Genomic DNA, 22,480 nt, shown 5'->3' on the forward strand with positions numbered 1-22,480 from the left:
GAACGGGCGGGAATTCCCGCCTGGAAACCCTAGGTGAGTGTGTAGGGAAACACTGTCGGTGGAAGTTTTAATTGGTATAGACTATTTGGTTGGCAACTTGCAGGCATGTATTAAAATTTTTAATTAAATTCAAAATGTGCATGCCCTTTAACCCAGCAATGCCACTTCTAGGTCTCTATCCTACATATCTGCCAAATATGTTTATTGCAGAAAAGTACGAAAATCTAAATTTCTATGGATAGCTAAATAAACTCAATACAGCCACATCAGAAAAACTATGTAGCAATTAGGAGGACTAGGGTTCACCTACAAGGAGAGTGCTCCTTAGTGAAAAGAACAAGATACAATGTGATGAACACACACACAATGGACTCTCAAGATTTGTGCATTTCATTTTATGTAAATTTTGCATCAACAGGAAAAAGCTATAAACAAGTAACGAACTCTAGATAAGGATATGCATGCTTAAATACTCAGGTAAAAGTGTACTAATGACTGAAATTCACTTTGAAATACATCAAGAAATTAGTTTGGATTAATAGATGGAGGAATAGGTAAATGCATAAGTGATAAAGTACTGTAAAAATGGTAATGGAAAAATCTAGGTGGTGTGTATGGGTGCCCACTATAAAATTCTATCAACTCTTCTGTATATTTGAAGATTTTCTTAAAATCTTAGGAGGAAAAGCTAACAATATAAATCAGCTCACGAGTGGTACAAGTATTACAAATTTGGAAAGGAGTAGAAATGTGTATGTTGGGAAAATCTCTAGAGAAGGTAAATGTTTAGCTGTATCTTGAAAAATTAGGGATGAGTTGGGGAATGGGAGTATACAGGATGAAATTAAACTATTACAGTAAGTGCAGATTTTCAGGTGGTAGCTATTTACAATCTTTGCCCATTCATCTGTCCCACATACTAATTCCCCAGTGTCTCCACGTGCCAGGCTCTGTGCGTGGAGTAAGGGCTCTACCACTGAACAGGACCCATATCCTGCTCCACAACAAGCACATCTTCCAAACAGGGCTGCTAGCAGCGGGTGTGCCCCTCACAACAGTCCTGTCAGATGGGCCCACCCAGAACCTTCCTATTTAGAGGGCAACTGATACGCAAAGATGTTAAGTGACTTGTTTAAGGTCACATAGCTAGCTAAAGGATCAAGAGACTAGATTCTTTCTCCCTGGAGGACATGACCAATTTGGAGTAGAAATATTGGACTATAGCATCCTGCTTGCAGAGGTACAGTGCAAATTCCTGACCATATTCCAATACCAGATGATGGAGCCGCAAGTCAAACACTACTTTCAAGCTCTGCTTCAGCTGAAATGATTTTCAGATGCCCCTATGGTCTCCAACTGTTTCAGATTTGGAGCTTACACTGTTATCAGAAGTCTTGTCTGTGAAGACAGAATTAAAAAAAAAAAAACCACTTTGAGGGATTTGGAGGGATGGAAACTAGTGAAAAAGACTAATGTGAACAAGGTCAGCAGAATACTAAAGAAGTCCCCTGGCCACGTGTGATAACAAAAAGGTGGGAACAGCTATCAACCATCATGCAAAGGCATCGAAATGCCCAAGTAAAGCAAGCCGAGCAAGGTACTGCTGATACTGCGGGGGGTCTTCCGGGGCAGAACTGGGCAGTGAATGTGAAAGCTTTCAGACAAATGTCAGAAAGGGTAAAAGATAACCCCTTCAGAATAAAAAAAATAAAAACCAATTTGCTAGTTCTACAACCTAAAATGTCTTTAATAAAAAGTTTCCCTCCTGGAAATCCAGACATTTTTCCATGATTATTAAAATCCAAACAGAAAATCCAACTTTAAAGAATCTTATCTTTTCATTTAAATTGCACAAATTGGCTTAAATGGAGACAACAGAATTATTTTAGTCAAGAAAAGCTCAGAGTAACAGAGTGTACGAAACAAACTACCCTATTCTGGATGCTTTTAAGTATGCAATACTGCACTTTCTTTTTTTTTATTGGGGAATATTGGGGAACTTTTTTCCCAGGGCCCACCAGCTCCAAGTCAAGTCGTTGTCCTTCAATCTAGTTGCAGGGGGCGCAGCCCACCATCCCATGCAGGAAATGAACTAACAACCTTGTTGCTGAGAGCTGTGCTCTAACCAACTGAGCCATCGGTCAGTCGCCCCTCTGGAAGCTCAGCCCCTCTGGAAGCTCAGCGGCAGCTTGTTGTTTTCAATCCAGTAGTGGAGGGCGCAGGTCACTGGCACATGTGGGAACCGGCGACCCTGATGTTAAGAGCTCACCACTGGCCCATGTGGGAATCGAACCAGCAACCCTGTTGTTAAGAGCTTGCGCTCTAATCAACTGAGCCATCCAGCAGCCCCCTGCACTCTTTTTGAAATGTATTTAATTTATGGTTGACCCTTTAGTGCCTCTTAATTATGTATCGAGATCATCCTGACTTAGACACATTTTTAAATTCCTTTACATAATAAAAAAGTCCTCTGAAATTATTCTCTTACTGGTGGTGGTCAGCATCACCTAAGATGTGTCCTGCTCAGTTTACTTCAATGAATACTGTCAAAAAAATGGAAAGTTTCTCTTCAGAAGCTAAGAAAATTTGTCAAAGCAAGAAGTGAATGTAATTACTTCTACCCAGTACAACTGCCCACCATAATCTACTTCAAAACCTGTCCCAACTCCACTTCTGGATTTAACTCTGCTAGAAAATGAAAACTATTCGAAAATAAATTAAAAAGTCAATTTATTTACATTTCCCATATTACTTAGAATAATAGATCAACAAAATTAACAACACTTTCTTCTCAATACACCACAAGATCCAATACCCAAGCCTCCCCTGAACTCAGTTTTGCATCCCTCCAATGAGATAGTCCTTTACCGGGGAGATTTTGCCCCACTGAGGCACATGTGGCAATGTCAGAAGACATTTTTGGTTGTCACAATTGGGGGGAGGGGTGCTACTGGCAGTTTATGAGTAGAGAACTTCCTACAATACACAGGACAGCCCTCTACAACAAACAATTATTCAGCCCAAAATACTGAATAGTGCCAAGGATGAGGAACCTCCATCCAACATAATGACAACCCCATTAGGAATATACCTTTTGTGAGCTTTGGCGGTTATTGCATAGTGTGTGACAATTTTTTACCAAGGTGACTCAGGAGAATCACCTTGGTTGTGCAAAAGACATCACCGCTTTATCACATGATTCACCTTTAACCCTCAGCATACCAAAAAAACTTATTATCATTTACCACTTGGGTGAAAAACAACTTTATTAAAAATGTGAGTAACGGGGCGGCTGGTTAGCTCAGTTGGTTAGAGCAGGTGCTCTTAACAACAAGGTTGCAGGTTCAATCCCCACATGGGCCCCTGTGAGCTGCGCCCTCCACAACTAGACCGAAACAACTACTTGACTTGGAGCTGATGGGTCCTGGAAAAACTCAAATAAAGTTTAAAAAAAATGTTAGTAACAATTTAAATTTCCCAATTATTATTCCATGTTTTCCTGGTTTTGAAAATGTAAATACCCAATATAGGCAATATCCATTAAAATGCGACTGGCTAGTCACCAACTGTGATGCATGAACTTGGAACACAGCCACTTTGTAAATTCGGATTCCTGATTTCAGGTACATTTCTATAGAAGTTCCAGTTTATCATCACTGTGGGGTCTTTTTTTCCCCCCCTTGCATCATAAAACACAATACTTTAAAAACGCAGTTCTTAATTTGGTAAAAGAGAGGATAATCGTTTTCCTTGCTCTGTAACTGCAAGCGTTCTCAGTTTCAGACTAATAAATACCAACTGGAACAATCAATCCAATGACTGTTTTCATTTCTACACCATGTTTCCTTCCAATAACCTTGGTACACACAGCAGTGTCCATTTAAAACCACACCTAGTAAGTTTTGGTACACAAACATCTTAAAAGACAAAAAATACTACTTTACATCCTTTTAGCAAATTGGAATGTCTTTGATTCTCAGTGGAAGTATTACATTCTGAAGTCCTTCCCATTAAATGACTACCTGGATGAGTCATTCATGAAGAAACTTGAGAACACCATTTTTCATTTTTCCCTCAAATACATTGTGCACTCCTAAGTTCTCCAGTTTGAGAAAATTCATCTAAGATATTGTCATCTGAAGACTCAAAATCTGCAACTTGGCTTACGCAATCACTTGTACTGTCATTATTACAGTCTAGAGTACAGCTGTTTGCGGCACTGCATTCATCTACTACTAGTTCCTCTAATAATCGTGAAGTGTATTCCTCTGTTAGTTTTCTTCTCTTTGCTATTATAGGAGGAAAATAAAAACTATGGATTACCAAATATGCTCAATGTAAAGCTTTAAAAGTTATGATAGTATATAAAGAACTGCCATGTAATCTTCATCCAGATGTTAAATGCTAACATCTTACATAACGTTTAACATGGTTATCTCCCAACTTTTTTTATACTTTCTTGAAAGATGCTATAATGCTTTGGGCAAGGCAGTAAGAAAACCGAAGTGTAATAACGATGATTTATTTTACTACTGCACCATACTCATAGGCAATTCCATCATTCTTCCATTTTATTATTATTTTAGTTGTTTTTAGCATGGTTGGGAATAATTGATGAACAATGATGAAATAATTCCTAGGATGATGAAATACCAAAATGTTTCAAGACACTGGAAAACTAAGATCATTAAGATCCCATAATATAGCTCAGATGTACAAATAATAACTAAAATGTCTATTCCATTAAAAATGAAATTTTCTGTTCTTTCGAAGACCTACAATAAAGAATAAGAATCACGAAATATAAATCTTTACAAGTAGTACTGCTCAAAAAGAAACAAAAACTAAAATTGGTCCAATTGACACTGATGTTACAAGTAGAAAATGAACAGGAAACTGTTTGGTTCAATTCAAAGGGTATTAATTGTATTAATGTTAACGTTATGATTTAGATCACTGTATTATATAGTTTTTTAAAATGCATTTGGGAAATCTTTTTTGAAGTCTAAAATAATTTCAAAATGAAAAGTTAAAAAATATTTAAGAATCACAGGGGAATATAAAACAAGGAAATCATTGTGTATCCCTATTTTGAAGGACACTTAACATTTAGTTTGTGTGATGTCTATAAATTAACTGAAAATGGTATAAAACAACAGACTAAGTATAACAGGAGATATGCTAGCTAAAGCTACAAAGAAAGTATTATAAAGAATAGGACTCGAGAAGGTTCTTAGGAGGATAGGGAGATGTGTCACTCACCTCATACTGCCTTTGTCCTATTAGCTGTATTTCTGCCCCTACACAGACACGGGCACACACACCTTTAACCATCTTTGTATCCTCCACTGTGTTTAGCACACTGCCTTGTCTGTGGTGGAAACCAAATCATTCATTCCCGCATGCATGCATCCTCTAATATTTACTGAGCACATACAGTGTTTCCCCGAAAATAAGACCTGGCCGGACCGTCAGCTCTAATGGCGTCTTTTGGAGCAAAAATTAATATGAGACCTGGTATTATATGGCTGACGGTCCGGCCAGGTCTTATTTTCGGGGAAACACAGTACACTAGGTGCCAGGCATTGTTTCAGGAACTGGGGCTACAGTAGTAAAGAAAACTGAAACCTCCTCCCTCATGAAGTTTACATTTTAGTGGGAGAAACAGACAATAAATAAGATGATAAAGCATTCAGACAAGTGTTAAGGAAAAAGGCAGAGAACGTTTTTGAAATTTGAGGTAAGAGTGACCAAAGAATAGCTCCTTGACAAGGTAATTTCTGAGTAAAGGAAGTAAAGAGCTGGCCACACAGAAAGCAGCGGTGGAAGCATTACAGGCAGAGGGGCGGCAAACGCAGTGAGCGGGTGCACACGAGCTTCGTATTCCCCAAGGACAGCAGGAAGCTGGGTAGCTATAGCAGAATGGAGGAAAGAGGGGCGACTAGGAAATGAAGTCAGAGAGGTAAGGGGGTTGGGGATAGTGGCTTGTTCTCATCAGTCATAATAAGGACTCTGCCTTAATACTCAGACTGAAATGGCAAGCCACCGGGAAGAGACGTGGTCTTTGAATACAGAGTAAATAGGATTTGCCAACAGACCACATATGGAAAAGACAGAAAGTGAGATGTCCAAGATGCCTAGCAGGTATCTGAGAGGAAATAAGAAGTGGGCCCCCTGCTATGTTAGTCTCCAGTACAGGGGAGACAGGTCTGAGAGACAGAAATTTGAGTCATCAGCAGTTTGGATTTTAGGAAAAGTAATACAGTGGCTAGGGTGCCTCTCCAAAATCAAATGCATTCACATTTTTGCACAAAGAAGGGCAGGCCTAGACCAGGTTGTGCCCCTAAATTAGCTGTGAAACCAAACTTACCAACCAACCAACAAAAATTCTTGCATTTCAGAGTTGCAGAAAAGGGGCTGTGGACCTGTATATGCTTCAACAGCCTGCGAGGTGGCCAGCCTAGCCTGGGAGCATACCAGCAGGACCGAGAAGTGTCTGCTGCCAAGATGCTGGTAAATACGAATGACATGCAGGCGTACACGCCAGACGGGGATGGGGAGTAGAAAAGCAAAAAAAGGGAGGGGCAAAAAAAGAGATGGGTAAGTTAGAAATCGCTCCCAATAAATGCCTAACTAACTTTGAAGCCAATTGCAACTAAACAGAGGTAGGCTCTAGTTAGCAAACTTTATAATGTCATTAGAATTCCCGTTGTAAAGGTATTTAGTACCTACTATGTCCCAGCACCGTCACTATCAAGACACGTTAAGTCTTGGTCCACACAGACTGTGCGCCACAGGTGAGCGCTCCTAGAGAAAAACCAGCATCAGGCAGCTGCCCTGCCAATGTATGTGCACAAAACCTCCATGCGTTTGGTTGTAACTGACAACAATTCTCACTGGGCATGTCTTTTAAATAGAGACCCAAAAAGAAAGTTACATAATTAAAAAAGGCAAGGTTTTGCTTTTTTTTAATGTGTTGTTAAAAGACTGTTAGATAACTGTCTAAAGACAATTAGAATTCACACTTTAAAAAAACTGTCAGTCAGGAAAACAAAATTCCTTGAAATATTTGGAAAGAACGTAATTTAATAATGGCAGAACCCTGATTCACAGACTACCCAAGTATGAGGGGTTTCATTATGTGACCTTAACCTCAACAAAAAACAAACATCCAGAATTATTTACTTAAACTGTAACAAGAAAAAGATTAAAATCCTAAGATATTACTTCCCCTATTCCTTGTTAAAGCAGCAGAAACATGAATCCACGTGAAGGAAAAGAGGTACCAGGAAGCAGTTGACCATATTAATAATACATCTTGAGCTTGACAGGGTAACAGTAACTATACAGTGGTACCTCGGTTTTCGAACTTAGAAGACCGTTCAAGTTCTGAAACGTTCAAAAACAGCCTGAAAAGTTCGAAAACAGCCGACAGCTTGGCCTCAGGATCCTGTACTCAGCGGAAGCCGCGGGACATGTTTGACTTCCGAGGTGTGTTTGAAAACCAAAGCATTTACTTCCGGTTTACAGTGTTTGTAAACTGAAATGTTTTCGTCAATGGAGACGTTAAAAAACCAAGGTACTATTGTATATGCTAATTCCATAATTTCTTCATTGTGATTCTAACTTCCAAAGCAGAAGCAGGATTCACATTCTCTGGAAGAGAGACTACAATCCACTTGCCAATTTCAACATGATGCCATCCCTTTTCACATTTTAAAGCATGGAGGGTACCCCTTGAATGAGATGTCCAAAGTCATTTAACAACTCGCTTCAACTGGATTTGTGATTTCAGACTTCGCATTGCTCACTCCATGTCCCCTCCTCCTCCACCCAAAGCTGGGCTCTCCCTTCTCTGAATTCCTTACAGCTATTTGTACTTGACTCTTAATGGCATTCAACCAACACTGTGTAGTAAAACCATCAATGTGTATACTGCCTTTCCTTCTAACAATGTAAACTTCTTGAGGACAAAGATTCTTCCTGTGTCAGCCCAGAGCTATATAAGTGGTCAATAAATGGGTGTTGATTTAATTCACCTTAAGAATCCGAGTCCCAATCGTTTCCCTCAAAGCTGCTTTCAAAAATCATACTGCTGGTTCCTCAAAAAAAAAAAAAAAAAATTAAAGAATTGCCATATGATCCAGTAATTCCACTTCTGGGTATATACCCAGAAGAAAGCAGGTACTTGAAGAGATATTTATACACCCACGTTCATTATTATATTCACAAAAAAAGCATTATTCACAATAGCCAAGAGGTGGAAACAACCCAAATGTCCACCAACATATGACTAAATAATCAAAATGTGCTATATACATACAATGGAACATTACTGACCGTTTAAAAGGTAATTCTGACACATACTACAACATGGATAAACCTGAAGACATTGTTCTAAGTGAAATAAGCCAGACACAACTGACAAACATTATATGATTCCACTTACATGATGTAATCACACTCACAGAGACAGAAAGTAGAAGAGTGGTTGCCAAGGGTTGGGGGCGGATTTATGTTATTGTTTAGTTGGTATAGTTTGGGAGGATGAAAAAGTTCTGGAGATGGATGGCAGTGCACAGCTATGTGAATGTCCATAAGGCCACTGAACTGTACATTTAAAAGTGGTATATCGGCCAGCCCGGTGGCTCAGGCGGTTAGAGCTCCATGCTCCTAACTCCGAAGGCTGCCGGTTCGATTCCCACACAGGCCAGTGGGCTCTCAACCACAAAGCTGTCCGTTCAATTCCTCAAGTCCCGCAAGGGATGGTGGGCTCTGCCCCCTGCAACTAAGATTGAACACGGCACCTTGAGCTGAGCTGCCCCAGATGGCTCAGTTGGTTGGAGCGCGTCCACAAGGTTGACAGTTCAACTCCCGCAAGGGATGGTGGGCAGCGCCCCTCTGCAACTAGCAACGGCAACTGGACCTGGAGCTGAACAGCACCCTCCACTAAGATTGAAAGGACAACAACTTGATTTGGAAAAAAGTCCTGGAAGTACACACTGTTCCCCAATAAAGTCCTGTTCCCCTTCCCCAATAAAATCTTTAAAAAAAAAAAAAAAGTGGTATAGATGGTAAATTTTATGGTGTGTGTGTGTATCTTTTTACCACAATTTTTAAAAAGCACACAGTTCCTTCTGTTTAGCATCCTTAGACCAGAGGCAGCTGAAGTGTAGAGTTAATATAGACTCTGGGAGTAGAATGCCTGGTTTCAGATCCTGGCTTGGCCACTTACCGTTATGTCTAACCTCTCTGTGCCATTCATCTTTGAAACATGGATTTCATAGTTCCCACTATATAGGATTGTCATTAAAATTAAATGGGTTAACAAATATACAGTGCCTACCTCAGTGCTTGGGACATAGTAAAGGCTCAATAAATCTTGAGTTATTATTATTCAAGGAGACAGACGGTGTACTTTGAAAAAGCATGTAGCTATCGTTTTTTATAAGAACTACAGAAAGTAATGCTTAACAAACTCTTCGTTGGTGGAGTTACCCAGAAGAATGAGAAAGCCTTTTAAAGCCCTGCACTAAATTACTGAATGTCATGAACGTAATCTTTTCAGCCCAACTAAAACTGACAACCATTAACATACATCTGCCTTACACAGCTCTCCAGTATCCTGTCTGTTTGCACTGACGATGTAAACGGGACTATGCTCTGCCAGGAATCTTATCAAATCACCACGCACCTCCTTCCTTAAAAAAGAAAAAAAATCTTACTCTTCAGGTGAAACCTTAATTTAAAATGCCTTTAATTCTGACAAAACTATATAGTACATAATACTAATATTTGGACAGATAAGAAGCATTTATGAAAACTTTCCTAAGACAGTATATCCAGGTTCTTGCTTGAATTCTTAACGCCTGTGTGGGACTTGTGATGCTGCCTCACCACTAGGCAATATTCTTTACGGACAAGAATTCCATTTCCCAGTATACAGCACTGCAAATGGTGGGAACAATTATGTGTCGACAAAACTTTCCTCAGTGGTAAATTCTCCACTATCTTTGTCAGTTTATAACCTCAGGAAAAATACCCAGGTTTTCAGTCTCCACACCAATTCTATTACAGCTACCATTAATCAAACTAAAAAGCTACTGTTGCCACTCCTACTTCCCTAGCTGAGAAGGTGGGACTTACTCTCTTCACAAGTGTCTTGCTTGCACAGGGCACCAAGCTCAGTCCCAACTGAGCAAAGTACAAATCTAGAATTTACTTCAGTTCAGACAAGTAGCCAGAGGACTTGCTCAGATGTTACTGAATATACTCATTCAATGTTTATTTTCTCATGAAAACTATCAAAAACACTTAATTTCTCTTAAGAGAATGTATCAAGTCTGAGCAAAATTTTCAATTAAAACGGTTCATTAAACCTGAAATGCCCTAAGGCAACTCCCCACTACACACTCGTTGGAGAACACTCCGTAAGTCACATACACAGGCTACACTAGTGCTCGACTTCAGCATACTTTCTGTAATAAAACAGGGCCAGAACACTAAATTTTATCGAATCGAAAGTGGGCTAGATGTTCTAACAATTAGAGAAAACCAGAAAACTTTTCAAGAACACCTATAGTTACCTAAATTGCAACTTATTTCTCTGCGAAATTAAGCTCATACAGCAGAACCACCTGTATAATGAAAGCATTCAGAAAGGCAAAGGTAAAAGGAATCAGAGCATTTTGTACAATTATTTTTGTCACCATCTTTTAAAAACAAATCATTTTTAATTTACATTTTACATTTAAAATGTAAACCCGATCCTCCCTTTTCTAAATCTGAGCCTTGTGAAGAACAGGAGCTTCCACAGCCTTTTTCATGGCTAACTGGATTTGAAGTTCTAAGGCACCGAAACACTGGCCAAGTGTTAACTACCCACCACCCTATTGGCTCAAAGGAAGCCCCGCCCCGTACAGCCACGGTAATTGCACATCCAGAGAACTCCAGGAAGGACAGTCCCCGGCCACATTTCCAGTCTCGGATCACTCTCCGTCCCTCCCCCCACCATCATCGCTGCAGAAGCATGGTCACAGCACAAGCTGCGTTCGACCAGACTTCAACGAAAGACCTTGGGCAGTTCGCCCCAATAATTACAACGAAGAGAGGAATGCTGGTGACGATACTCCCACTGTCCAAGCTGCACGATGCCATCCCCACTGCAAACACCAAGGAAGAGACAACAGCTCCAGCACCGTGCCCGAGCCCCAGGCAAAAGACAATGCCGGAGCCACAACTGTTAAGTCCTGACACCTCCACAGCTCAGGTCGGCAAAGGCCCCTCCCACCCCTGGAGACATAGGGCGGGGCAAATCTAGGCGCCGAGACTCTCAAGCCAGATCCAACAGCGGGCTTTCCCGAGCCCCGCCTCACTTGCCAAGGAGGCGGAAACCAGGGGGAGGGGAGGACGGCCCGGGGGCGTGGCACCGCCGCTCCGTACGGCCCCTGCGGCCAACCGGATCCCGAGGAGGAGGAGGAAGCCAGACTTCACGCCCCCTCCCTGCCTCGCCCCGCAGCCACACGCGGAAGACCCCCTACCCGTCCCCCAACCCAGCAGGCCGGTGCGCGGAAGGCCAGCCGCGGCCCCGCCCACCCCGGGAGGACAGGAGGGGGTCGACCGCAGAAAGCACTCAGCGCAGGGCCGGTCCCGCCCCTTTCTCCACAATCGCACGCGCGCGCCGACCCCGCCCCTGAGCGGCGGCGCGAGAGCCCGCCCCCTCCGCGCGCACCGGGACTACGCTCTCCTCCCCCTCCCGCACGGAGCTACCCTGCTCCGCCCCCCCCCGCACATATCCACACACCTCCCGCCCGGCTGCTCTACGGGAAGCCGAGGAGGTCAGCCCCCCCCCCCGTAAAAATACACACCCTCGAGTCCCGCGTTACTCGCCACCAGGCTCCCCGCCCCGACCCCGGTCCGGCGTGTTCTCACCGCAAAGCTGCTTCGACCGCTCCTTACTGCGTGTCCCTCTCGGCGTGAGCCTCGGGCTCAGCAGGGAGGCCCGAGAACGGCGCGGAGCATAGGCCCGCCGAAGGGGACTGGCAGTCTCCTCTCCGCTAAAGAAGCGGTCACAGGCTCCGGTGCCCAGACTGGGAAGGAGGGAGGGAGGGAGGGAAACTCCGAGGGGGGAAGGGGAGGGGGGGAAGATGGAGAAACCGTCTCCGCCGCCTCTACCGCCGCGGCCGCTTCTCTGTTACCCGGGAAATCCCGCCCACTCCGCCGGCCCGCCCCGCAGAGGAAAGACTCAACTTCGCTCCGCCACAGGCTATATTATCCGCCTGTCAAAGGCTTAGCCAATCGCTGTGCCTTGTCCACCGACTGCCCGCCCTTTCCCCCTTGCTGATGGGGAGGGGGAGCCGCTCACCTCCTCCACGCCCCTATTGGCGGGGAGCGTCCCTAACTCAACCCCGCCTATTGGAGACGAATTGCTGAATCCCACCCCCAAGCCGCAACACTATTGGATGAAGGAGGGCAGCTCTTCACGTCTCATTGGAGGACTCCACATATCCCGCCCTGTGCCGTCTCAGCTACAGGCCCAACAAGTCAGCTCCCGCCCTCGCCGGTCATCGCATTGGAAGGCTACCCCGGCTCTCCCGCTGCCCTAGGAAGGTAAGTAACCGATGTGGGGTAAAATGTCGGTAAGTGAGACAAGGCTCCTCCTACCACACTGCCGGGCCAGGCCCCGCCCCCAACCATGGATTGGAGATCTCGTGCCCGGTAGAAGCCTCCATTGGCTAGGACGCCCGTCTAGAAGGGGCTGACTCCGCCCTGCGCGAGGAGGCTGAACCTTAGCAGTCCTTTTGTGGAATGTTTACACTAGAGACTGAGCGCAGAGTTCCAGGGCCCGAAACAGGAGGTGCTGCGAAGCTCAGCAGCCAAGATCCGGTCCCTGGGATTTTAAGGGGAAAGGTAGCAGCATTACCACCCTTACAGAAAAAGAAAAGGAGAACCTCATCCTTCCTATCAGTTCTCTTTACAATTTACATTTGCACCCGCTGCCTCCTCGTAAACACAAATATCCGGAGCAGCCGACAACTCCTATCGGTAAGTAGAGTGCAGAATTAAGGACTGGAAACCAAAACTGAGAGTAGCCCCAGGGGTTGCCAACCTGCTGCACACTTCCAACACCGACATTCCCTAAACCTGAATGAGCAGTCTTAAAAGGGCGGAGACAACCAAAATGAAGGAAGGTCCCTAACAGCCACCGCCCTGGCAAGCCTCCGGAAGGCGGAGCGTGAAGCGTAAGGCACTTGCGATTTCCAGGGAGGCATCTTCAGACTCGAAGAACTGAGGAAGGGGGTCAAACAGGCCATGGCATACATAAACCTTCACCCCACACTTCAGAGAAAGGATAAAAATTCGAGTTGGGGACAAAAAATAGTAAGAACGGCTGTTCACCTTCTCCTCGGCCGAATATTAATGGCAGAACATAGACCCTCTTTGTATAGGTTTTAGTGCCTCGAACACACAAAGTGGTTGCAGTGCCTAGGTTGCTTTTATTTATTCACCAGATAGAGCGAACTGACCCTGTCCTTGCTTTGGAGGGCGCTCACGGAGCGCCAGGAGAGGAGGGGGCGGGACTAGAGTTTTCCCGCTCTCCAGCAAAAAGGCCCAGTCCACAAGTGGCAGGCCCCAGGGAATCTCGGTCCTCCTATCTTGTCCTCCCTACGCAAAGCGGAGACGCAGAAGCCAGCGCTGGCAACAGGTGGGCCTGACTGCAAGGGTGGCTTCCAGCCGCAAGGACAAGGCAGCTAACTGTGAACCCCACGAGCAGCCGACAAATGGGAGCAGCCTTGCCGGGAGCCAAGCCCTGCCCCAGGACAGAACTCTAAAAATAAGTAATACCAACTAAAGCGAACCCCGGGCCAAATCCCCCGGAGGTTTCGAAGGACTGGCGCTTCTGCAGAACAGACCAGGGGCTACCTTTAACTCTGGGTCGTCTCCACTCCCTGGACTGGGTGCACCACGGCGCTCCCACCTCATATCAAGAACCACTGCGAACCCAAGCAGGATTCGGCCACCGCGCCTCCTCCCCCTCTCCCCCCCCCTTGGCCTCCTGACTTCTCTGTCAACAAGGGATGAGTTGCCCTGGATCCAGCCTAAGGCATCCAGGCCAATCCTAGATTGCTTAGTTTTAGATAAAGCCAGCTAAGGACAGCGGTTGCCTTGCTCTGGTAAGAAAACACACTGTCAGCGTCCGTAGCGTTCTCAAGCTTGAGCTCAGGGCGATCTTTGGGAAGTCAAGGGGCGCGGGAATAGCCAGGCCGCAGTCAGAACTTTAGTACTCGGCCCGGCAGGACAGATACCACCCCCTGCAGAACACAAAGCTCTAAGCCCCTAAAATACACTCCACACCCTCAACCCCTAACTTCATCGCAAAGGCTACTAGATCTCGAGCCTTGGAGGATCATTGTTATCTCGGCTCTCCCCGCCCCGCCTCGCCAAAGGCTCCAAGTCCGGTACTTCCGGGCGGGAGGACAGTTCGAAGAAGCAAGGCGGGTCTCACACGTGTGCCTACAGCTCATACAACCCGGGAAGGGGGCGGGAGGCAGGGGTGGACTTCCCCCTCCAAGCTCGCTACGCCGGAGGCGGGACGACATCCCACCAATCAGAAGTAGGGGCGGAACCTTGCGTGTCTCGTAAGCCGCAGGAATCCTCCCTCCGCCCTTCACGGAAAAAAATCCTAGCAACTTAAACTCCAGCCCGGCCTCCGATAGGCGGAACTCGGGAGAATGTCATCCAATAGATAACCGAGAAGAATAAAAGGGAGCCGCGCCCAACCAGTGGAAGACAAGAGAAGGCGGGCCCTCTAGAAGAGTCCAAGGTGGGTGGAAGACAGGAAAAGCTCCGCCCCCCAGTTCTCCGCGCCAGTTGCACAAGCCGTCGTCGGAGTAGATACGTAGTAAACAGGATAGGCCAAGCAGTGGATGACGGAGCGGCCGGGCGCTCTGGGGGCTCGGGCCCCTACTCCTCGCCCGGAGGCGTTCCGACTGACGGCAGCGGTTCGCGCCGGAGCCCCACCTCCCAGCCCGCGGCCGCCATCCCGGCTGACAGGCGCGCCCCTCCCCTCCCGCTGATGCATTTCCTTTTCCCGAGTCCGAGCGTGGAGACTGTTTTCCCAGTTTCCGACCTTCACTGCCCCTTTCAGGCCACCCCCTCGTGGGCGCGCTCGCACGCCCGCGCCCCCGCCCCCGCCGCCTTGGAGTGGGCGGGGAGGGAAGCAGCTCCTTGTTTGTGGGATCAGCTGTAGCAAGGGTCGAAGCCGCCGAGTTGCTGGAGCTTTTCCACACCGCCGGGCCGAGTTCCGCGCGGGCTCGCGGCCTGACTGGTTCATGGGCCGAAGGCCGGCTCTACCACCACGGCCCACGAATTCGGAACGCCTAGACCTACGCGAGGGGCTCTTTCCGGTGGCCTCCCCGCCCCCGGCCGCCCCTCCTGCCAGGCCTGCGTTTCCCCGCCCCCAGAGTCCATAACAACCGCGGGCCCGCGGCGCCCGCGCCTCCCCGGAGCGCGCCCACCGCCCCTTCCGACAAGTTTGCGGATAGAAACGAAACCCTCGGGGCGGCTGCCGCACTCGCCCGGCGTGGTTAGCGGAGAAAGCTGCGGGCCTCAGCTCGCTCGCGAACTCCAGCTCTCGACCCACTCAGCTTCGGAGGGCTCAGGCCGCTGCCCCCTGCCGAGCCCGCGCGCCGCAGCTCCGGTCCGGTTCCAGTCGGTGTGCGGAGTCCTTTTTTTTTCCCCCTTCACAATAATTTTTTTTAAGGCGTTTCAGAAGCATAGGGAGATCCTCTCCTGCCCGCCCCCTTACCCAGTCCGCCACAGCAACCTACCGAAACTGACTGCTCGGTGAAATAAACTAGGCAGCACGGTCAGCGTACTGGCTACCCCGGGCCGGGCCGACCCCCTCCCCACGGAGCCCCCTCGGCTGGGAAACACTGGCGAGCGGGCGGCGCCAAGAGCTCTCCTTCCTGGCCTGCCCCTTGCCTTCCTCGGACTCCGAGCCTGCCCAAGCTCCGTCTCGGGGCCCGCGGCGCCCGCACTGTGTCGGACCGGCCAAAGCGACCGCCCGGCGAACTAGCCCCCCAAACGGCGGAGATTGGGGAGACCAAATTAAAAGCAGCTGTTTAACATACCTTGCGAGCCAGGCGAGGAGTCCTGAATGGGGGGAACGCCCCCCACGGACCATTGGCTCCCAAGCGCTCGCGTCAGTCACCATCGGCCCGCCTCCTCCCCTCGCCCCACCTCTTTCCTTCATTGAACTCCCCCTCCCTCCAACAAATATATATATAGATAAATTAACCGTGCGTGGGAGGCGCATCTGTGGGAGAGGACCCTATCTCTCCAGCACCGCTGCCTCGAGATTCTTGAGGCTCTTGGACTGGAGGGAGACCTTCTAGGACTTGATCCACAGGGTGGGCTGGGAGGAGGAGCCAGTGAGGGTACCCCGCCCCCACTTCCTACACACACACACACACACACACACACACACACACACACACACACACACACACACACACACACAGGCACGCACGCACGCACGCACGCGCGGTACGTGGGGGGGTAGAAGGAGGCTATAGAGACACCCTAGCGACTGGCTGGAATGTCTCAACTCCCCTGGCGGTGTAACCTAACCGTGTATGGCCCATTCTGTTAGGCGCCTGCCTTAAAAATGAACTGTGTAAGCGGTAAGTCCTGTGTTAAGGGCAACAGGCACTTGTCTGAGCACTTACCGTGGGTGAGGCGGACACATTCATGTCGCACCCGCTGCTGGGTGCGATTACAGAGAATAGGCTGCTCACGGTGTACCTTACCAGGGCTCCAGACCCGGCTGAGGAGATGCTACAGAAGAGCTAAAGCAAGGCAGAAATGTATGTATAGATATCTTAGATATCTTAGATATCTTATCATAGGAGCTCAGAGCAGGGAGATTTTTTTCCTAGCTGGAGAAAACTGGGAAAGTCTTATGGAAGAGGTGGCATTCAAGTTGGGTCTTAATGATTTCATCAGGCAGAAATGGAGGGGCGAGTCATTTTCAACAACAGGCACCAAAGAGTAAATGCAAGACACTGTTAAAGGCCTCCCAGTGTGGTTGTAGTCATGAAAGTCAGGGTTGGAAAGATGGAACCAAATGGCAGAAAACTTTAATACCTGGTTAAAATTCTTGGACTTGCACAGTACAATGTGCAAGCAGCATGGTCACATGACTACAGGCTCAGAACTGTGGTGTAAGATGCTCAGCATCCCAGCAGCTGAGGGTGGGTTGAGTGAGGGGTGCCTACAGGCAGCAAGGTAAGGCACAAAGGCTGTTGTAATACTGGGTTTGGAGATTGCAGAGGTACATCTTCTGGTGGGAGAGGTAAATGGGGGGAGTCAAGAGGTTTCTTTTGTCTCTCCCAGCCACCCAATCCTGAAAGCCTTCAGTAGACCTCAAGTCATAGCTCTGATTCAGATTCTTCCTTGAATCATTTGCAGTGTTTGTCTTAACTTCCAAAAGGAGTTTCTGGGGGGCAAGGCTCAACAGAGCTGAGCCTGAGGCCAGGACACGCAATGAGTGAAGACCTATTAAAGAAAGGAAGTGTAGATGAGATGGTGTGTGCAGCATGTGAGAGCCTTAGAGTCCTGTGGTCAAAATGGGGGCTGCTGTCCGTTAGGCTGTCCCAACATTTCAGGTGAGCTGTAATATGGACTTGACCAGGACAGTGGCAATCGGTAAGCAAGGCTGTTTCAGTGTGGGTAGTGGAGGGAAAGGGGTCAGCGTCCTGCTGTGTGAAGAGGGAGAAGAGCTTGAGGCTACTGGTTAGGTAATCTGGGTTCTAGATTTAGCGTGGTCAGTAACTGGTGATACATCCTTTGGCAAGTCCCTTCCTCCCTCTGGGCCTGTTTCCCCAACTCGGAAAATGGGGATGGAAAATGGAGTTGAAAGACAGGCTCAAAGAACCCTTCCCCACTGAAAGTTCATGGGGCTGGGGGTCGGATGGGGAGGGAAGTTTGACACTGAGAGGGGGAAGGTGGGAAGAATTACTGATTAGGGAAGGGCAGTGTGTCCTAAAGTGGGGACTAAAATTTGGGTGGTAGCTTGGTGGAATCATTGAGGGAAAAGGTATGGAAGGGGAAAGGCCAGGAGCTGAGGACTGTGTATTCAGTGGGAGGCCCAGCACCTGGCAGGGCCACGGAGGTTGAAGTCCATTCTCAGACTGGGGGCTCCCTAGGGTGAGAACCAATTTTGACTATATCAGAACAGAGATCCCCCTGATATCTGGGGCCCTGTCTCAGATTCCTGCTCTATTTCCCAAGAAGCTGTGACCTAGATGAAGGCCTAACAGATACCGTGTGAATGTGAGATGAGACAGAGTGGTAGAGCAGAAAGAACATTAGAAGTTGAGTCCCATGGTTCCCACTTAGTCTCTCATCTGTGGCTCACCCTCCTGTGCTGTACAAGAAGATAACATAGCAATCCTTGCTCCGTTATGAAGATCAAATGGAATGATATTTAATACACCTCGTGAGGTTCTGAGCTTCTGTGGAGGCCAAAGGCCCAAGCACTTGACTGTAAGCCTGGACAGCACATGGTGTACTGTGGATGAAGTTACTTAGGGAGTATTTACAACTAGAATAGTTAATCCCACTCAATATAACCAGATTTTGCTGACATTCCCTACCTTCTGTGTGCACCACCCTGGTGGAAATCCCCTCTAGAAACCCCCCTGGATTGTGTACCTGTAGGACAACCACTAATTCACCTCGGAGCCCCCAGTGCCCAGCAGTCAGGCAAAGGAGGCCCCTTGGAAAGGAGACAGCAATTGTTTCTGACTCAGTACACTGATGCCTGCATAGCAGTGAGGACCAGGCTCTGGGAAAGCATTTGATTTGGCGACATGAGCCCTCCAGCTGCACCTAAGTTTGCATCCACCCTACCTATGCCCTACACTGTCAGTGAGGACAAACCAGCGAGTGGATGTGGGTGAGGGCCTTCCTTGGAGAGGTCACACTGAGAAGCCAGGTTCTGAGTCCCAGGAGGCCTCCTTTGTGTGAGTTAGGGATTACTATCCTATTTGTAGTTGAGCAAACTGAGGGTCAGAGTAGTAGAGTGACTTGTTCAAGTCAAGTAGCCAAGACTGTCTGGGCCCAAAGCCTGAGCTTTATCCATTCCCCCATATGTTGTCTGTACACACTAGGCCCGTGACCAGGCTGAGGTGTCTGGAGGAAAACAGCCTCCCCTCTTGCTCTACCCTTCTGAACTCTAAAAGTAGTTTGTTCCCAGATCATTCCAAATGATTTCTGGCCCTTCCACAAATATTATCCTTGAAGAAGCAAGATCTGTCTTCCAAGCACATACAGTGTCTTCAGCTCACATATACTCAAAACTGTCACACCTTCAGTCACCATGCCTCACACGTCTCTCTCTCTCTCTCTCTCTCTCTCTCTCACACAGTCATTCACAGAAAGGATTCAGTTCTTTAGGGTGCTTATGGTAGGTGGCTGAGATGTTGAGGCCTGCACGTCAGTGATTGTAAAAAGGGTGTCACTGCCAGTGCCCTGCTGACAGAGCCTCTGCCAGCTATAGACCATTGCCAATTTGGGAATATCCAGATGAGGGGCATGAGGCTTGGTCCCCACCCCCAACCCAAAGCATCCTATAGGTACGTTCAAGGGGAAAAGCTCAAGCTATTGGTCAAAATCCATTTAGCCACTTCCTAGCTGGATGTCTTTGGCAAGTCATTTATCTTTTCAATCTTCTTGTCTGTAAACTAAGTATTCCTACAGCATTGGGCTGTTGGGAGATTAAAGTATGCCTGGCATTTAGTCAAGTTCTCAGACCTTTTCTTCTTAATCCTATGGCCGGGCCACTGAAATGCGACGCCTCTCCCTGGTGCTGCAGTCTGAGGAGCCAGGACAGGCAGAAGGACCCACTGTGTGAAGAAACTCCATTTTTCAGGCTTAGGGTGTACATATTCTATGCTTCTGCTTTCCGGATAGCTTTGGAGGCTTGGAATCTTGTAGTGGGTTTGGAGATTGCCATTCACTGCCTTGAAACGTCTTCCCCTCACTGAGCATTAACTTACCCCTCTGGGCCACTTCTAGCCCAAATCTAGAAAGTAGATAAAACACTATGTTCCCCAGTTTACCTGACTTTGTTTTCAAAGTGTTTCCTTTTGTGTATCAGCTAATTTTATTGTAAAGCACCAGGTTCCTTTGTTCCAATGAAACAGTAATCAGAGGCCTGGCACATGAGAGAAAAGGGGGGCCATATTCGGTTGGCGACAGCCCCAGCTGCCTGCTGCCTCTTCCTTCACCTCCCACGCATGCCCCTTCTGTCAGTCCCTGCCCCAAGGGCCACTCTTGAACCTAGTTCCCAATCCCATTCATTCATCCCAGCCACTCCCCTCTCACCAGACTATGAGAACACAGCCTGGCCTTGTCCTTGGTTACCTCTATCTATTAATCAATCTTTCACCGGCTTTTCTTCCTCCTTCCTCCCCTAAATGTTGGTGGCTCCCAAGAGTTTCTTCTCTTCTTGCCCTCCTCCTTCTCTGCTCTCACCCACTTCCAAGGATCCTAGCTTCTATCTAAATTAAGTCTCCAATTGACATCTTCCAACACAGAATCTGCCTTGAACATCAGACTCCATACATCCACTGGCTGCTGGCCACAGAATAGGTATTAAAGGTCAAGGAAGGAAAACAGAGACCCCACAGGATAAAGTGGCTGATCTGGGCTCAGCTGCACATCTGGCCAGTCATGAGGTTTGGACAACATTAGCTTAGGGAAGTTGCCAGGTTCTGGTGTTTGTGTGTGTGTGTGTGTGTGTGTGTGTGTGTGGGTGGGTGGGTGGGTGGGAGTGGGGGGAGGGGGAGACGGAAGTGAACCTGGAGTGGGGGAGGGGCACTGTGCCTTTTTTGACAGTTTTCTCTCTACATCTCACTGTCTTGATTTCCTACTTTCATTTCATCAGTCCTAACAACTATCAGGAACACATTACCCTAAATTGTTGAAAAAGAATCAGTGTTCCTAGTCTCCACCTAACACTCCTAGCCTAGCTAGGACTCTGGTGTAGTTAGCTATGGCCATGCTGGCCTTAGCCGGAAAAAAATTCGGGTGTTGCAGATTAGCTTAAACTGAAGGAAGGATTTTAGGAACACTATGGTGACAGGTGGAGAGATTAAACACTGCAATGGGTTTCTGAGCGCTAGATGTCTATTTGTGAAGACCACTCAGTCTCGTCTGTGGTTGAGAGCAGTGTAGCTGAAAACACTTACCACTCATGACTGTTGTGACTGTAAATGAGGCAGAAACCTCCCAAGAGAAAATCTGGTTCCACGCTGATAGGCGCTTCGCTCCTGCCCTCAGTGAGCTAACAGTGGTCTATGGTAGTGACCAAGACCTGACATAAATCTAAGAACTTGTTGGCTGGGAACTCTGGGTCCTTGGTTCATTCCTTGGCTCTGAGTCACTCTGCCTAACATGGAGCAGCATGAAAGCCTTAAAAGCCTATGGGTTGGTCCGTGGATTACAGGGACTTGACCTGCTTTTCAGCGGGGGCCAAGTGGGAAGGGAACTGAGGGAATATAGGGAAGTGACAGCAATTTGAAATAGACTTTGAAAACAAGCTAACTAACACTGGAGATTCCACTGGAAGCTGACACAACCAGAAAAGGGCCTAGTGGTCCCTCTGCAGGCGTTCACACTGCCCTTTAGTTGGAGGGCCTGTAATAGGATCATCTAATACAGCCCCTTAAAGCGGGCCTTTATTCTACAAAAGGAAGCTAGGACTTGGCTGGGGCTGAGTGGAGGTGAGACGTCAACACTCCCAGAGCTTAGTCACTCCAGGAAGGCTTTTCTACCTGGCCCACCGCCCTCCACACCTCTGGTCTGTGAGTTTCCCTGTGTAGAGCTGTAATGTGGACGGAGACGGGAAGCCCTTAAGCGCAGGAGTCCCAGCTTCCTCGAGTGACAGTGCTGAAGTGGTCCAGTGTCCCAGGAACCAGTCCCATTCTGTCATTTCCCTGCAAATAGCGACATGGAGACTGAGGACAGTGGGCCTCCTAGGCTGAGCACGGTGGGGCACCCTTCACCTCAGGAGTCCCACCCTAGCTGACGGGGATGGGCAGGAGGAAGGGGAACAATGAATGCTGAGGGAGCAAAGCGGTTGAAAAAATAGCCATCAAATTAGAAGCGGAAGCCCGAGGTCGCCCACCATGCTTTCTCCCAGTGTGGGCACAGGCAGACTCACACTGAGTGTTGATTATCTTCCCAATGGTGAAAGCTACAATAAACGATGGCCGTGGGGAAAGCTACTGACCACTTTCTCTCAGATTTGGAAGACACCAACTGGCTCCCCTTCCTGAGAGTCAGGGACACAGACACACATGGTTACCTCTGCCTAGCGATAAAACCTGGCTTGTGTGGTCACTCACTTAACCACCTACTGGGTAGGAGGATCCTGCAAGCTAAATCTTCGTGGAGCTCTTGCAAGTGACAA

The 22,480-nt window shown here is 47.7% G+C and overlaps 1 protein-coding gene across 5 annotated transcripts in view; it reads right to left on the reverse strand.

Annotated features, from left to right (window-relative positions):
* The window catches only part of SIN3A (SIN3 transcription regulator family member A), a 64,765-nt gene extending 48,542 nt beyond the window's left edge, over nucleotides 1-16,223 (reverse strand). Inside the window, exon 1 of one of the 5 annotated variants that reach the window (XM_033107927.1) lies at nucleotides 16,134-16,223. The gene's annotated coding sequence lies outside the window, so the exon portion shown is untranslated. Of the gene's footprint in view, nucleotides 1-6,370; nucleotides 6,393-8,039; nucleotides 8,109-11,867; nucleotides 11,890-11,931; nucleotides 12,203-16,133 lie in introns of those variants that run through there. The other 4 variants (XM_033107925.1, XM_033107930.1, XM_033107926.1 and 1 more) reach the window with 4 other exon arrangements.
* Nucleotides 16,224-22,480: the final 6,257 nt, after the last annotated feature.

Source organism: Rhinolophus ferrumequinum, chromosome 6 (assembly GCF_004115265.2).
Source record: "Rhinolophus ferrumequinum isolate MPI-CBG mRhiFer1 chromosome 6, mRhiFer1_v1.p, whole genome shotgun sequence".
NCBI classification, from domain to species: Eukaryota; Metazoa; Chordata; class Mammalia; order Chiroptera; family Rhinolophidae; genus Rhinolophus; species Rhinolophus ferrumequinum.